Here is an 18435-nt window from a genome sequence, read left to right on the forward strand (position 1 = left end):
TAGACTCCTAGCACACTTGAAAGGGTTGTGTATTGCAGAAGTAGAAAGCAGCAGCAGTGCTAACCTGAAAAAATGTCATGGAAAAATATTTAGATGCAATCTGAATAAAACATTGTATAAATATTGCAACAATACCTTTTACCTCACCACTTTCCAAGAAATTAAAATGATAATGTAAATCTGAAAAAAAATTATAAATAACCAGGCTAGCTTAGAGCTACACTGAAGTTCACATCACTATCCTAACAATACGAAAATCAAAATTTACTATATACCTATTTATACTGAGTGACACTTTTGCATCTTACTGGCCTTTAAGAAAGAAAACAGATGTCATAAATGTCTAGATAATTCAGCAAGAATTTTCTGTTTGTGAACATTTAAAATGCAACCTTTACAGCAGCTCAGGTACAACAATGTCTCACCAGGCCTGCTGCTCTGCAGATATTTGTGCCCTGCAGAATCTGTTCCCATTGAGCAGATGGACCAGAGGATTGCACTGAACTTTACCAGCTGAGAACAGGTGATGCCCTGCACTGGGATTGCCCACAGCTGCTCCTCTCTGACCTGCACAGAGGGGAGGATGCTCTCAGCTCCTTGCAGAGTGACCCTGACCCAACCCCCAGCTAACAGCTCAACAAAGTGATGGAGCCTTCATTTTTGTACTAATGTACAGGGCAGGAGAGGGATATTTTAACCACTTAAGTGACATTCACGAGTTGCAGGGGTTGAACCAACTCAGATTAAAAGACAGTGAGTCCTTTTCAAACCAAGAATAATCCAAAAAGTATTAGACATATGCTCAAAGCACTCAGAAAAAATATACAGCCTCATAAATTCACTTGAAGGACTGAACAAATTTTAGTATGACAATATGCTCCAGAACAATATGTTCAAAATAAGGGTACTATATATATACATATATATATGAACAGTATGAGAATACTAAGAACATATCTGAGGACTTGAGAACAGAGCTCCTGAACAGAAAGAATAAGAAACTGAAACACTGTAGAAACACTGTACCTGGAACTCTAAAAACAAATAAATAAAAATCAGTTTAACAAAGAAGTTGATTAACTAATTTTAACTAATACTTGCTACCTGCTTGTTCCTTTCTCACTCAACCATTCTCAAAATAGTGAAGAAGGAAGAAAAATCACAAGAATGACACTTCCAATAAAAACATGAAGGATGAGAAAAAGAGAGCAAACAGCAGTACAGGTAGAAGAGAGATGAAAACCACCAGCATGCACCTGAAGTGAGACAGGAGCACTGGGTACAGGCTGCAAGGAACTCTGGCAATGTACAGGAATAACCAAAGAGCAGTAGCAGACAGACAGGCAGGACACCAGAACTGCCCAAGAAGGATGTGTGGAGCAGGACCTGAACTGCTGCAAGCCCTGCAACAGGGCACAGCCAGTGCCACCCTCCCAGCCAGGCACAACGAGCCAGAGCTGCTCCTCCATCCCACCACAAGCCTGCTCCATCCCTCCCTCTGCTGCAAGGCAAGAAACATCCACTTACATGCACTATTTTATTCCTGTCTGGGGCTAAAGGATCAGCACATGTCTGAGGAAACCTCCTCCCCACCAGCCCCCAGCTGCTGTGATTCTTGGGCACAGGGTTGTGCAAACAGGGGCAGCTTCTCTCCCCCACAACTCCTCCTTCCTCCTCCCCTTCTTACATTCTCTGACAATAATTCCTCAAACAGGAGGTGGAGAAGCTGCAATCTGAAGAGCTGAATATCAGTGTGTACTGCACAAATTCCTACCAAACCAAAAGCTTCTGTAAATTCCTACAGAGTAGCATAGTCTGACAACTGTCAGTATTAACTTAGTATTGAAGCACACTTAAGTGCTATAAACATAAATTAACAATTTTTTTAATATACACCAATATACACATTAAATCACTTTATATTAGATCGGCGTCATATGAGGATCAAATTCAGACATGATGCAAAGAAGGAAATTTTCATTTTAAATGATTCTTGCTTTCTAAGGCTCAATTTGATCCATGCTTGTGAGGACCAGCAGCTGGAAATATGACTGAGAGAAAAAGGTTTAAACACAGGCTCTGTTTTTGACACACTGTGTGCTGTCCTCTAACTCCTAAAGTCCTCGTGTCAGATCTGTGCAGCTGATACTGTTTCACTGCTCTTTTTTCTCACAATCAACTTTTAGCTTATTTTGCAGAGCAAATAACACTACCACTAAATCCAGACCAGATGATCCCTGCCAACACTCAGACTCATCACTGTGGGCTGCATTACAGCATGATCTTACACAGCATCATCTTGTTCCTACTTCTAGCATTTATCAATAAATTATTATTTTGATTCAGGAGCTCTTCATCTCTCTCCAGAAGAATGTGGTTTCTTCAATGGATGTTTCTATGGGGCCACTTCTTCTCATATTTATAAACACACCATAACTGCAAGAATCTGCTAGAAAATTGTCTATGCCCTTCATCCTTTAGCCATACTACCATTGTGTCTAGACAGGACTACAAAATGCTATCTAAGAAAAAAAACAGTGTCAAAGTATTTATTGCTCAAATAGCCCTTCCACCTGTCCTTTAGAAATAGGAAGCAAATCATTGCCCTGCAAGGCAGTTCTGGCCTGTGGACTGCTTCCAAGCCATGCTGCCCTGCATGCTCCAACACATTAGTCATGCCTCCATATACAATAAATGAAGTTGCTAATAGAGATACAAAAGGCTGACCGTTAAATAAAAAGGGAGATAACACAGCAAATCCAAATTAGGCTGAAAAAATACCATCTGTTCCAGTTAAAATATCTTCCTCATCTGTATTATCACCAGGAGCTCTCCATTTGTTATTTATTATTTCTAGATACTGTCTCAAATATTAGGAGGTTTGCATAAAAGTCACATTACTTAATTCAAGTACTATTAGTTGTCGCCAGAAGTACCAAAGCAAAGTTGGGAGTGATCCACAAGTGACTTTGGTAAACTTCACAAAGTGCAAAGTAATTCTCCCCCCTCCCTTTATAGGTATATATATATATACATACATATACATATATATACATATATATGGATGGATATATAATTATAATGGCATAATAACAACTATTGTCAGCATATCAGAACAACTCATACTAAAAAGTGACCCTTAAGGCAAGTGACCCTTAAATCTAAATAAAAAACTTGACCTAAAAGAATCACTTCTTTGCACTGGCTAATTTCTCTGTTCTGTGATCACCTGTTTAAGCTTTCATTTGTCACTGCTATTCAAGCTGGGATATTTTATTTACACTTGGCTGCAAGCACTAGGCAGCGGTAAAAGCTGCACATTAATAATGATAATAATAATCAAAACCAAGCAGCAGCCTTGGATGAAAAGTGCCCATGATCAGAGGAGGTGAGAAAAAGGGCCATACAACCAGCCTCCCACATCTGACTGACAAGAGAACTTACAGTGCTCACTAGCTGGTAATTAAGAGTTTTGACAGCAAGGAAAATGAGAATCCAAATGAATCCTAAATGCTGTGATTCTTGACTAATCATCTCTGTAATGCATCAATAACTTTATTTTGGAGTACCTACCTGAAAAGCGGTCAAAATCTGGTGAAAAGATTATTTTCATCATAATTCATTCTATTCTATTAATCAGGTTCTGCCCATTTACTTTTGGTAACTGAAGAGCAGCACATTTGTAGTGCATGAATATAAACACACACCTGAAGTACTTCAGGAAGATCCATCAAAGCAGAACCCCACAAAAGAAAACTTGTTAATTGGTTCCTGAGTTCCTAGCCTCATTTAGTTATAAACCAGGCTATACAACACTGAATTTACATCAAAATCATAACTAAGATATATCCAGAGCTGTTACTGATCTCACCCTCCACTACTTGAGAAAGTTGCTTACACATGAAAGAAAACTTAGTCTTGGAAGGTATTTAAAGAGTCTCAGCAGTAATTTTACACTCTGCACCTAGAAAACTTGAAATTCAGTCCATGAGCTTTTACAGCTACATGCAACACAAGCAGAACTTTTTGCTCACATGACAAGTCACTGCTCTAGCACTGGAAAAGTGCATGAGAAAGTTCAAACCATTATTAATTTCTATTTAGAAAAAGTAATTTGAAAGTGGCACTCACAAACTTCCCATGCTCTCTCCCCCTACTTTTATTAGAAAACTTTATACCTTTAGACTTGCAAACAGAGTAACTCAATGGTGGAAGCATAGCAGTGACTTGGAAAAAGTTCAGGCATGCACACATACCTGAGTGTGTGCATTAAGATTAATGGAGGCAGGATACCTCACGTTACCTCAGGATAAGGGAATACAGACAAGCAGCCACAGTGAGTACCTTTCATGCTCTCTACACACTTCAGCCTTGCATTAACTTGTTTCTGTGTCAAAAAATAAGACATTTATAGCCAAGATTAAAAAAAATATTCTGGACCATTTCTTTTTGTCAGAAGGTATTTCAACAATTAATTATGTAGTTCAAAGATGAAGAGGGAGCTAAAATCATGTTGTAAAAGTATAAAGCAATGCAAAAATCAGTAGAAGCAGCTCTCAAGGATACTTTTAGATTACCATGGTATACAACTGATCAGCTTATATTAAATACTTCTGAAAGACAGACAGCAAGCTGGCCCAAAGAACCAACAGCATGCAAACTGTGAAAGTCTTCCTGCTAACATAAAGCAGGTTTAAGTGGAAAAAACAAAACAAACCAGTTTCAGTAGACACTGAAAATCACAGGACTAAAAGCTGTGACAAACACAGATTTCTCATTCCAAGACTTTACAGGTTGAGAACAACACAAAGATTTGCCTACAGAGAGGGTGTAAGCCCATCGTTTATATACACCACAAGCTTTGAAGTTGAGAGCATCTTTCTTTTAGTATTCTTAATACAGAGGATCATTAAGAAATAAGAGGTCACATACAGATTACAACCATTTCAGGATCCTTTCAGGCCCCATGACTACTTGTTACCACACTGTACATTCAAAGATGACACATGCTACTCTCCAAACAAAGATCTCACTGCAGCCATGGGTTTGTGCCCATTTGCCTTTCTCCACCTTCAAACTGGCTGGGAGGAGTGAGGAGTTTGGGGCTGGGATCCACCTCTGTTCCTCAACCATGGTGAGCTTGGTGTCTCCAAGCCACATCCTAGGACTGAGTTTCAGCTACCACTGGGTCAAAGGAGGGAAGACAGAGCTATCCCACTGCCATTGCTGCTGGCCAAATTCTCCCCTCTAATTTGCGCCTTAGTTTCTCTAATGCAAAAGGGATAGTACACATGACACATAAAGGCAAGTAAGCTTATTCAAGACTATAAAAGGCTACAAGGTCTTTTTGATCCTGCAACAGCAAATTCAGAAATAACTATGATTTTTCCAGGGCTTCTGAAGCAGAACATCTCACCAAAGGCAAATGCACATCTTGAGATGTGAGCAGCTGCTCCAGAAGAGACAAACTAGTTCCTTGTTCTCCTCTCTCTCTCTTTTATTTTTATACAACCTGATTTTGGGGAAAACATTTGGGTTTTCATTACCACAGGAGGGCAGGAGCATGTAACACTCCTGTCGATTTCTTCTTGGAGACAGCAGAACAAACAGTGGGAGCTGGAATGCAGAAAGAGCCAAGTCAGAGACCCGGAGCGTGATGGAAACAGCCCCAGCAGCGGAGTTAACTGCTTGCTAATGAAGGCGTATGCATCCCATCTGCTGACTGCACAAGAGCTGGAATGGTTTCAAAACCAGCCCAAGACAGACATACCATCAAATATGTGATGTGAACGTTGTGATCCATGCTCAGAAGTTACCCCACGGATTTTGGCAGGGCCGAGTACAGACCCAGACACACACACGGGCACTGAGGTACAGGACACGAACAGCGCCCTTGTCACACGTTCACTGTCACTGCCCGGTGAGAACAGGAATCCCTCCAGAGGAATTTGTTTATTCATTAATTCTGATTTCAGGAGAAAGTTCTGGCTTGCACCCAGCAGCTAATTGGTTCAATAAACAGCATCTCAGTTTAGAAGAAGAAAACATGATACTACAGTGAGAACATGTAACTGAAACCTCGATAGCTGGGTATGACTTAGGGCTTCTCCAAAGAGCCGCCCTGCAAACAGATAAATTTTAAAAGACAAGACAAGATACAGCCTAAATGCAAGAAATAACCACAAAGACTTATCTGAAGACTTCTTATGGGGATGAGAAAAGAGAAATTACTACTGTGAAAATGTCCCTAATGATGACCTAAAACACAGAAAATAAATTTATGGATGAAATGACATCATGGAGGGAAAAAAAATCCATCTTGCATTTAAATTCTGAATTACAACTCAAAGGTATAATATTTAAACTTCTGTTCCCTCCTAGCTAGGCCTGTCACACACAATATGCTATAAAGACAACTGCCAAACAATTTTTTGAGTATTCCAAAAAGCAAATACATAGCCCACTGTGAAAAACAAATATGATTACCTGAAATCTGTGATCATATCTGCACACTGTCAGAGAGTCCAAAAGACCTGAACAGACTTACCAAAACAAAATCTGCTGCACTAACACAAGCTCCCAGGTATTTTCATTTGTGCTATTTACTAATATGAATTTCCCTTTTCATGAAATTGACAATTTTAAATTTAATAAAGCCTATGCAACTGCCAGTATTATAAAGTTCTCTTTAATAAGTAATGTTTTTGGTTTTGTAAGTACTGAACAATAGCCATCAGATCTGAACAACTATTAGAAAAGTAATTGTCACAATTTAACATATTAACAAGAACATTTGAGCTGAGGTTTCATTTAACCCATACATCCCTTCATTAAGAAATTTGTGCAAATCACTCCAAATTATGCATGTTATATATCCTTGGCTTTAGACCCTTTGATTGTACAGTCATTTTCTCTACATGTACCATTTTTAAAAGTCATGTACTCTAAGTGCTACATCAGAAGAAACAGCAAAATGGGATTTCATGGTAAATCCTTCATATTCTGCTACAATCAGCATTTTACAGGACTACACAGATGAATTCTCTGTTAGCCCTCCACTTCCTTGTTTAGGAGGCCACTTTTTGCACTATTTCTTTTTATAAAGATCTATTTTTGACTGCAGTGGACTTTTGTTTACATATTAAGCCACCTGATGCCTCCAGGAGACATATAGTTTGCTAGTGAAGTCATTTTCTCTCTGCTGCACACAGTAACTCCATGTAACTTCATGCTTCTAAACAAGAGTTGGTATTTGCAGCAATCTGCAAAAGACTCCTGGCCATGAGTTATCCCTTGGAATTAAAAGAAATGCACAGTTCTGCTTTTCTGCAGCAGAGGGGGAAGGGGAATATAACAAAACACAAAACTCCAACACCACAATTTCAGAAACACAACTTCTCATCTAATGAAGAGAATAATGATTGCTCCATTTTTTCTTTGCCTTGGTCAGCTGCAGGTTGATTGGGGGGGTGTTGAGTTGGAGAGAAGCACTGAGAGAGATTACAAGGTGTTCTTTTTTTAATGAGGATGCAATGATGCTAGATTAGGTCTAACACAAACAAAAAAGAAAGACTGAAGCTAAGAGTCTGAACCTTTCCATAGCACAATGCACTTTACTCAGCACCTGCAGTTGCACTGAACACAGAGTTTTAGCTAATTATAGATTTACTACAACCTTCACTACTGTGCAATATAAGCTTTAAGTTGTGACACACCAAATAGGTTTCTTTTGTTTATAAAAGAAAAGTCTATTCAACAGTTAAGAAATAGTAAAAAAGAGCTTTTGGGGTTTTTTTGCTCTGAGCTTTTGGGTTTTTTTTGCTCTGTTGTGTTTTTCTGACACAACATGAGTATTTCCTCCCAGGACAATTCTCAATAACCACGATTAATGCTGTGCATTACAAAACAGATTATAACTTTCAGCATCAAAAAAAAAATAAACTTACAACAGTCAGGGATCTTATTATACAGGAGACTGGACAGTTCACATGCTACAGCTAGACACACCACCATTACTGGCAGTCACAGCACAGAAGCCTCATAACAAAGAGAAAGCAAAATCCCCTATTTGCCAAGATTTAAATGGCTGGGGCACAGGCAAGAGAAAGGAAACGGAAAAGGGAGAAATCTGACTCCCCACAATCATTGCTGCACCTCAGCTACAAACAAATATCAGGCTCTGGTTGTTTTGGCTGCCAGTCAGGTATTTCTTCATAAAAGTAATAAATATACTTACTTTTCTTCCCAGTCAAGACAACATGCCAGACCAATGGATTGTTCTGACAATTCAAGCTGTCATGAAATAACTCTTCAACTTCTGATTTATTACTAATTCCTATTAGTATGGATACATTGAAAACACAGATCTAAATACAACTGCAAATCCTGAGGTGGTTTTGCCATATTTCTTGATGTACTAAACCAACATTATCTGTAATATCTAATAGATAATTAAAATCCATATATATCTGTACATTAAGTATAGATGCACTATAGCTTAGTGTCCACAGGTATTGGGGTTTCAATACTATTTTTATGCTTTCACATAACATTATTTAACCTTGCATTTTCATGCCCATCACTACGGTTATTCTAAACTTCTAATAGACACAATTTTTTGACAGGATAAGTGTTAAAAGTACTGTATTATAATAATACATATGCTGTTTGCAGCACTACACAGAATACTTCATATGCAAGTGAATCATCCATCATCATATAGAAGTCCTAAGTAAATTCAGGATTCCTACAATGCTATCAGTTACTGTTTCAGAAAACACTTTCTGTAATTTTAATTCTTACAACAAACTCATTCTGCATATCCTTAACCTGAATAACTCGTACTGCTTTAATATGTGTGCAAACAAGTGGAAGAGTGACAAGCTACTAACATCAGATGTGATTTAAACATACCTTTCTTGCTGCAGTTTTCACACACTAAAACACATAAAACAGAGTGAACCCTAGGATTAAAACAGATTAGCCAAAAAATAGAAATACTAGTTTCATGTACTACCATTCCCAAAATCTGACACATTGCATCAATAACATGTCTATAGCCACAAGAAAAACTGCACTCTCTGATGATTTTAAAAAGTCTCTGTGCATCTATTAATCACTAAGAGTCAAGTACGTGATACTAATCACTGGTCTGCTTAACAACTCTGTAAAGCAAACTTTTGACAGACAGGTGATGGCAATCTGCCACCGGTTCCCAAAAAGAGTGTCTGCTTTCAGTCACATCCCTGTATCGACACTTTCAGTAAGTCAACAAATGTTTCAGCACTAAAACAACAGTGGCACAACGTTTCACATTCCTTATGTAGGAAATATTCTCACAGATAGGATTTCTGGAATTAATGCAAAACAAAACCTCAAGCAAACATGTTTTGCAACCCCAAATATAGTGAGTTTAGAAATAGTTGGTGAAAAACTGCTAAAGCCTGAAATTTTTTTGCCTCCAAGAGCATGTATCAACCTGTGGGCTGAAAGGAGTGGGAGACTAGAACATAGCTAAGTTAAAATTGCACCTCATCACAAACAAGCCCCACTATTTAATAGGGATGCACTTCAGAACCCCTCTCCAAAGCAATACCAACCACGAACAAGATCTGTGCTACAGAAAGAACCTATTTTAAAGCCCAGCAGTCAAAGCAGTGAGTGAATTGAGATGTGCTGCAATATTTATGCAGCCATTCTAATGCAAATGCGGAAGGTATTAGAAAGGCGATTTGCATTGGTGCACAGCCCCTTCAGTCAGCGCACAATGCCGACAGAAAGAACAATTAGGATGCATGCATAACAAAAAGCCTCCGACCACAGGGTAGGCAGGTCCGCTGAACCGGATACAATATCTGCGGGATCCACAGGGCCCCATGGAAATCCTGCCTGCTGGATCGCAGCGCACCTCGGGCTCACACCCGGAGTGTGAAGCGTCCCTGGGCACAAAAGCACGGAGATGATGAGCACAGCAAAGGTGAGAACAAGCTACAGCCAACTCCATGCGGGCACCAGCCTCATGTCTCACTAGAGAGCACAGCTCGGTCCCGAGGGCTGCTCCTCCCGGCAAAACCCCCTACCGCTGACACACAGCAGCAAACTTTCAACTTGGCTCAAAAATAGTACATAAAAATCGGGGACGTACTTTCCTGTGGCAAAAAAAAAAAAAAAAAAAAAAAAACCAAAACAAAACAAAACAAAATTCTCTCCAGCACTGATTGAGTCAGGCGTGCAAACCAGGATCTAATGCACATCCACTCTGAGAACAGACTGTGCTTTTGTAGAGAAAGCAAAAAGCAAACTAATAGACTTAAGTATTCACCTTTTTTTTTTACAACAAGTACACCTTAATGTAAAACAATACTAAAACAACCAAGTATACCGGCAAGCCAGATTGTTTTAAAAAGTTCTTTGACCGTGCATCCTAGTATTTATCTACACCAATTCACAGCCTCTTAATATATCCTCACAGCAGTCAGCATGTCTGCAACTATATGATGGGCTCTCTCATTTCTCTTGTAGAGCAATATAGATAAAGAACCTCTTAAACTGCGACAATCTTAAAACAGTCTAAAGTCACCACACGGCACAAACTCACTTTTTTTAAAGAAATTATAAACTGTCCATAATTTCTATTAAAAAGATACATTACCTGGAGTTTAACGATGGGAAAAAAAATCTTAGTAATTAAAATTCCCTTTTCATCCAGAGACCTGGATATCCTAAAAATGCCTTTATTGAACCAAATTTGATGTTGGAGAATTCCCAGATTTATAATTGTACATGATGAGTATTTCGCAACAGAGTCAAGGCAAAGCAATGCAGCAAAAAACAAGCGAATTAAGGTCAATGGCTAATACAGCAAACATTACCTTGCTTATTATATCAACCTGTTACATTTTATCCATTTGTAACACAGCAAGACCACTGTATCAAACAGACTAGACCACGTCGGCCAGTACAGTTTCCAGAAAACGAGAGTTCTTTTTATCTGTACCATCAGTTGTAACTGGCTTTTTAATCTTCTCTACTGCATCCTCCCCAGCCCTCTCTCACACACACAAATCCACCAAAAAGCGAGAGGCAGAAATATTTCCTCTGAGATGCAGCTGCAAGCAGTAAAAATAAATACAAGGTATTACAACAACAGAGCGAGAAGCAAGCTTCACTTCAATTAAAAGAGCAGCCCCTGAAAAATAAAATCCAAAGCAATGAGCCTCGAGGTGTTCTGGGTGGGAGATGCCACTGGCCATGCTGAACGGGAGGGTATGGCGGGCTGGACATGAGGACATGGCAGCAGCTTTTCCTGCACCCAGGAACAGCACAGACACCCCAAACCCAGGCGCTGGGGAGGGCAGGGGCAAGGTGGGCACCAGGGACAGCCTTCCCAGGGGCTGTGGTGGGACACGGGAAGGGACAACGCTACCTTCCCCTCCCGTGCACAGAAGTTTTCATCTTTCCTCAGACACGAAGGAGAACCTGCTCCTACAGAGACATGGCTCCTTCCTAGCACCCATCCAAATTCTCCACAGTGGTGTTTTGGAACCACTGAGGTCTCTTAAGGCAGTTTTATTTCCTTGCTACCATACTAAACCCTCCCAAAACAGAGCTTTGTTATTTACTGCATTTCCTCAGCCCTGTGAAGAAGGGATCACAGAATGTGATCCTTATTTCAAACGTGCAGAAGATGCTTTGACAGCCCTAATTCAATTACCATGCATGAGCACCGTGCCCACACACGAGCATGTACATCCACCTATTTCACGGGTGCTGGACACAGCTGCCGGCTCAGGGTGACAAGCCAGGACTGCCACACACACGCTGCTCCAGCAGAAACATGCTTTTCTAGAAAGCCACAGCCAAGTCACAATCAATCCAAGGGGTTCCTAAAAGGCACACGCACAGCAGTGATCTTCCGAGCAATTAATCTCTGTACACGGGCTAACGGCGCAGGGAGACAGCTGGAGAAAATGTTCCTCGTCTGAAGGAATCCCTTCAATCACACAGAACTCCTGGAGGAGAATGCACCCGTCAGTGCGATTAAAGTGTCAACATAACAAAGGAACGCCCCTCCCAGCACCTCCTGCCTTACAGATATGCCACGCTGGAAAGGAAAAACTACACCAGGAAAAACTACACCGGCAACTGCAGCTACTCACAACCAGAACTGCTCATGGACCCTCCCTTGCCATCACCGCAAACAAAAAGCGCTGAGGATTGTTTCTAGAAAGAGCACACAGAGGGATGTGGAAGAAGACAGCATCCTCTTTGAGGATCCCTCAGTATTCCTCAAAGGAAGGCTGTGGACACAAGGAGAGCTTTGTCTGGAATCATCTTTGTGCATTACAAGGTTATATATAAAATTAGTTTTTGCCTAATACACATGCTTTGCCTTGCCACACGTACAGAAATGCTGATGGCCGACAAACCGCCTCAAATTAAAGGAACACAGCTTCACATGAGGAAAATTATCTCCCATTTTACTCATCCAGAGCAAGGAATAATTACATAGAAAACAAAATAGTGAAATCCAAAACATTCAAGGGGAATTAAGATGATAAGGGTGTTACTAAAATTAAAATGTATGCACAGTAGTGTAATAACAAATTCAAAAGATACTGTAAATCTTTCCCAAAACCAGATTAAGTTTATATCAAGATCACTATACAACATATGCCTGAAATATGGCTGTAAATAAGCATGATTTAATTTGACCACCATCTACTTTAAGCCCTTGATTTTATAAAGAGAAGTATAACATAATGATTAGTGATTAAAAAAAAACAACAACAAACCAACAGACACAGTTTAGGAGGTAAAAAGAACAATATATAAGGTCAAACATGCAAACAAGAAACAGTAGAAAATTAAGATCCCAAAAGTGATTACCAAAACCATCTCAACTTCTATTGTGACAGACAAATCTCCACCAAATACTGCAGCAACGACAATACACACAAATACAACTCCTTGATCATTAATATTCTGCATCAAAAGTCTGCACATGTGCAAAACTCAATGCTTCCACAGTCCCATCTCAAAAACACAACTTACAGATTACCAGTACTATTTCAGCACTTCACAATTGTTTTCTCACACAGGGTGACGTTTTATTCCGTGTCCATACCTGCTCCTAAATAGGATGGACAAGTGAAGCAGCAACACAGTTTCACCAAACTTCAGTTCTGCTGAATTGCTGTGCAGCTCACGCCCAGTCGCAATTTTAGTCAAGGCGGCCGTTCACCTTACTAAGGTTACTACAGCTTTTGGAGCATTTCCTAGGGAAAGACACGAACAGCTCGGTGAAGACGCCTTCTACAGCCACAAATACACGCGGGAAGCTGTCACACCGCTCTTCTCTGTCACACCTCTCTGTTTTAAATACCGGGAAAATCACCTGGCTAGACAGGAAGGCGACGACTTTTGAAACGAGGTTCTGTCTCTGTGGCTCCATCAGAACTGCCACAATAAATACATGGGGTGAAACAGGAAAAGAGCCTCACGCCTATGCGAGAGGGTGGGGGACGCACTGACACGGGCAGAGGCAGCGCTAATCATTACCCGCACGCCGGTAATCATTACCCGGAGCTCCGCCGCCACTACACACACGCCAGATCGCTTCAATTTCTCCGTGCCAGCTCCCGGCACCGAGAGCTGGCGGCGAGGAGAAGAGGTGAGGCTGTAAGACGGAGCTTCCTCCTTTCTTTTTGTTGTTATTGTTGTTGTTGTTGTGGCGGTCGCTGCCATCGCCCGGCAGCCCCTCGGCCGAGCCCCGCGGGGGCGATGGCCGCCCCCGGCCCGGCCCGTTCCGCCCCACCTGCGCCGGGCCCCGCGGACCGGGCGGGGCAGCCCCGCCGGGGCGGGCACGGGCTCCCCGCCGGCCGCCCCGCCGCCCCCACCTGCGCCCCGGCCCTCCCCGCCTTTGTGCCCGCGGCCTCCCGCCGCCCCCGGCCGCCGCCCGCTGTCAGCCGCCGCCCGGCCGAGCCCCCCGGCCCGCCCGCCCCGTACCGTGCGGCTCCGCCATCCTCCCGCGGCGCGCTCGGCACCCGCTCCGCGCCCGGCCCTGCCCTGCCGGCCACCGTCTGTGCGCACCGAGCCGTCACGGGACCGCCCGCCCACGGCCCTCCCGCGGCTCTCGGGGCGGGCCCGCCGAGCGCGGACACCGAGCGCTTCCAGGTTACGGCGGAAGCGCCGCGTTGCCCGTGGCGACGGCGGGAGCGGGGCCGTGCGGGGCCGTGAGGGGCCGTGAGGGCCGGAGCCCGGGCCGGCTCCCCGCGGGGCTCGGCACGGCTCCCCTGCGCTGTCCCATGGCGGTCCCCGGGTGGGTGCCCGGCCCCGCAGACCCCGCTGAAAGCTGCCGTCGGGCCGGCGCTGCCGGGATGTACCCGGCGCGGAGGGCAGCCCGTAACTCGGTCGGTGACCCAGTGCCGTTCATTGAAGTGTTACAGCAAACAGGAGGTGTTTTCCTGCCGTTCCAACAGCTGCATGGCGAGCTGGCCCCAGCGCAGCCAGGACCGGGAGTTCTGGAGGGATGGCTGCTGTGGAGCGGCTCTCCTCAGTGCTGGACGCTCAGGGCACAGCTCCTGCTGCAAGGCGCCTTCAGCCGCTGAGACTCCGCCAAAGAAACGGGCACGGGCACCGCGACATCCCCCTGTCTCCTTTTGCCACAAAATCGGGACCATCCGCAGCTGGCAGCCAATGTAACCTCGGACCAATGTGCTGACTCTTCTTCCTGTAGCAGACAGCTCAGGCTAAGCCCAAGCAAGCTGCATTTGCAAGGGATACCAGAGGATGACAACCACACCTCTGTGTAGACAAATATACCCAAGTGTGACAGAGCACCTGCCATCAGTCGCCCTTTCATTTCAGGATGTGCTTTAAAAGCAAGTTCCTTGACGACTTGTTATAACAGATCTTTCAGTATTTTGCTGAGAAAGGTTTAGCTTTTTGATGCTAAGTTCTCAGGTGGTTGCAATCAGTTCCCCTTTCAAGCCTTGATGGATTCTGCACAGCAGTAGCATCTCAAATTTATAATTTCTAAATACGTTCAAATTAATAGGAGTCTACTAATTGATCTCAGTACTTGCTAGTCTGGACTGGGCCCACAGGCTCACGTTCAGCAGCTACTTCAGCAGAATCAAAACCATGAGTGGGAGCCACATCAGATAGTCAGATCTGAGTATCTGCTATTTCCATCAGATTTTTTACAACTTTTGGCAATCATCTGGCTGGTTTCAGCGAAACAAGGCTATTCACATTCAATTATCAAATACCAAAATTCTGCCAATTGCCTTTGTGTGAGTCTTTGGCAAACCAGACAGTTCAATGTGGTTATGTGGGCTTTTATTAATAAATGCTGGACAGCATTAAAAGCAGAATTGGATTTTTAGCATATTGGGTCACAAGACAGAAACCAGTTGAAATTTCCTAGTAGCAATATTTCTTACAATGACTGGATGTTTATTTGCTGTTATTAATCAGTAAAACTTCATTGTGGACTGTGCAGGATCCTCTACAAGACATGGAAATACACACTGCCTTGAGAGCTTGGAGTCTGAAAAAAATGTTTCTTGTGTGAGTTAATTGAACACAGTCATTTGCATTTGCATAGTGTTATAGGGGGATCTGAATGTTTTGTCATGTACCTTTACATTTCTCAGGCCCTTTGTGTGCAAAGTGTCACTGCCCAGTTGCCTTAGCACTGAAATATTTACCAAGGATATGTGCTACATGTACTCTGGTTCTGTTGGAGAGTCTACTTCTGCTTCCACTCACTTTGCTTTAAAAAAATACTATTTGAAATCTAAAGAAATGTTACTTTATACTCAAAACCCCTGATTTGTTCTGAAAAGCTGATATAAAGCAGAGCAGGACAATTGTCACAAGAGATAAATCAGCCAAGAAATTTACACTGCTAACTCCACCCTTCTGCTGCAAATCCTTAAATGTGTCATATGAGATTAGACTGATACTATGGCAATACTTGTGCCAACAATCAGAACTAACAGACATTTTTGCAAAGGCAGAATTCATGCATGAAAGATTTGTTTTTAATCTGCCCAAATGGAGTAGGTAAATTTATACCCTCCTACTGGATGCTGGAAAGCTCAGCTTGGAAAGAGTTGGAAAGCTCCAACCTACTCCCAGTCTCCATCACCAATGTTTGTCCCCAGATCTCATGGGCACAGACCTGTCCCAGAGCAGAGGGTGAATACAGGAGCTCACAGTCCTTACAGGCATTAGTGAAGGGTCTCTCAGGATCAAGAGACTGTTGTCCCAGAAACCCCACAGGACTGTATTGCCATCCACACTGAAACAAGCAGGAGGAGAAATATAATTAAAGAGCATTTCGTAATCTACATGGTTCTGAATAAAGGTTTCACTGGCAATTTCATTTGGACATTGCCTAACGTTTAAAGGCTTGGCTTTGCAACATTCATAGTGTTCCTGTAACACCTGTAGCATTTCCTGTGCTCCTGAAAAGGACAGCTGTTGGTGCAGGCTCATGCAGCATCACAGCACCTCCATGGGCCATCAGCTGTGTGTCCCCACCCTTGTGTGTCCAGCACAGACTTCTCCTTTTACTGAAAGTTACAGCAGCAGTGGCTGTTATCCTCCATCCAGACCAGCAGCAGAGGGGGATGAATGTTGGAATTTGGATTATTCAGTGGATTCATAAGACCATTCCTAAGGCTATTTAGTATTTACACAGTTGTCTCAAGCATGTTTCTACAAAACAGTGTGATTAGGAGCTAGCTCTTACACAATGAACTAAAATAAAGCAATTAATTAGTTAAGCTTGCTTAAGCCGACCACAAGATCAATCTAGCAACTTCAGAATCATCTTTGACCGAATTCAGATACCTCTGATATATAGTCCCACTTGCCTTTTCTTAATTTAGTGGCTGCCAGACTAATGAATTGACCCTTTCTCCCTCGGTCATGTGGCCTTTTCACTGCCTCCTCCCAACTGTAAAATTCTTGTCATCCAACTGCCCGACAGCCTGCTCTCCTCCCCCAGGCAGCTGCTGCTGCTGCTGCCTCAGCCAAGGACACTCAGCTCCAGTGGTTTCTGTGCTGCTGCTGCTGGGGCAGGCAGCACAAGAGGCAAATTCTTTGCTGGCTGAGCCAACATGAAGCCCAGCCTCAGGGAAGCTCTGTTCCACTTCCAGCTCTGCAAGTCAGGATGTCCCAGCAGGCAGAGCCCGTGGTGCCCCTCTCCACCCACACAGCCCCTGCTCTGCCCCGTGTGGGGCTGCTTCCCACAGCTCCCCCCTGCTACTCCATTCCCTCCCTGCTGCCTGTGCCCACCCCCACTCTCAGACTTGGATCACCTGTTCCTTCCCCAGACTGTCCCTCCTTTCCTAATCTCCAATAGGGCCTCCAGCTTTGGTTCCCCATGCCAGGTCCTAGTCCAGTCTCTTGTGTGGTTCTTCATGTCACTGCCTATCCCCTTGACTTTCCACTCTCTTCCTCCTTCTTCCCTTTTACTGAAGTTCTGTTGTGCCTTCTGTCTGCCAGTTCCTTGCCAACCAGTCTCAACATAAAACTCTAATTCCCAGTTGTCCTTCCTTCCTTCCTTCCTTCCTTCCTTCCTTCCTTCCTTCCTTCCTTCCTTCCTTCCTTCCTTCCTTCCTTCCTTCCTTCCTTCCTTCCTTCCTTCCTTCCTTCCTTCCTTCCTTCCTTCCTTCCTTCCTTCCTTCCTTCCTTCCTTCCTTCCTTCCTTCCTTCCTTCCTTCCTTCCTTCCTTCCTTCCTTCCTTCCTTCCTTCCTTCCTTCCTTCCTTCCTTCCTTCCTTCCTTCCTTCCTTCCTTCCTTCCTTCCTTCCTTCCTTCCTTCTTCCCTCCCTCCCTCCCTCCCTCCCTCCCTCCCTCCCTCTCCCTTTCTTTCTCCCTTTCTGTATCTCAATCTCCCACTATCATGTCTCAGATCTCAAAATTTCACACTACATTTTGCCTTCCTCTCATCTACACCTCAGTATATGTAGACCTTCCTGTCACATCCCATTCCTTTCCCTTGAATTGTCAGTTTACCAGAAGTTTGGCTTCAGTCTCTTGGCCAAGGGTTGCAAGGGGTTTAGTTATTCTGAAGGATAGAAGCATGTTTTGAAGGCTGATGGCACAACAAATCCCACTTAATTTTGTGAGTACCATGCCTATCATGGAAATAGTGAATGCCTTTGTCATTCTTTTCTGTCTCCCCCTTGAATGGCACCTCGGCTCCACTGCCTTTATTATGAGTAGACAAAAACTGGGAAGGCTGGACCACTTGGCAGAAGGGGAGCGAGGAAGGCACAGAAACCAAACCTGGAGGATGCACATGGAGGGTCAGAGCCCTTGTCAATGTCTAGAAGCTGATCCTCAGTGCACTGGCTGACACCAAGCTCTGTCCCATTGAAATCAGACTCTGACCCCCCAGAGCAAAAGCTTCTGCTTG

The 18435-nt window shown here is 43.3% G+C and overlaps 1 protein-coding gene across 5 annotated transcripts in view; it reads right to left on the minus strand.

Moving 5' to 3' along the window:
* SHOC2 (SHOC2 leucine rich repeat scaffold protein) overlaps positions 1-14066 on the minus strand; it is a 64692-nt gene extending 50626 nt beyond the window's left edge. The window contains exons 1-2 of one of the 5 annotated variants that reach the window (XM_059476863.1): positions 14008-14054; positions 13127-13277 (exon numbers count right to left, since the gene is read on the minus strand). The gene's annotated coding sequence lies outside the window, so the exon portion shown is untranslated. Of the gene's footprint in view, positions 1-10871; positions 11018-13126; positions 13278-13396; positions 13438-13581; positions 13707-14007 lie in introns of those variants that run through there. The other 4 variants (XM_059476864.1, XM_059476865.1, XM_059476866.1 and 1 more) reach the window with 4 other exon arrangements.
* Between the last annotated feature and the right edge of the window lie 4369 nt (positions 14067-18435).

Source organism: Ammospiza nelsoni, chromosome 8 (genome assembly GCF_027579445.1).
Source record: "Ammospiza nelsoni isolate bAmmNel1 chromosome 8, bAmmNel1.pri, whole genome shotgun sequence".
Classification (NCBI taxonomy): domain Eukaryota; kingdom Metazoa; phylum Chordata; class Aves; order Passeriformes; family Passerellidae; genus Ammospiza; species Ammospiza nelsoni.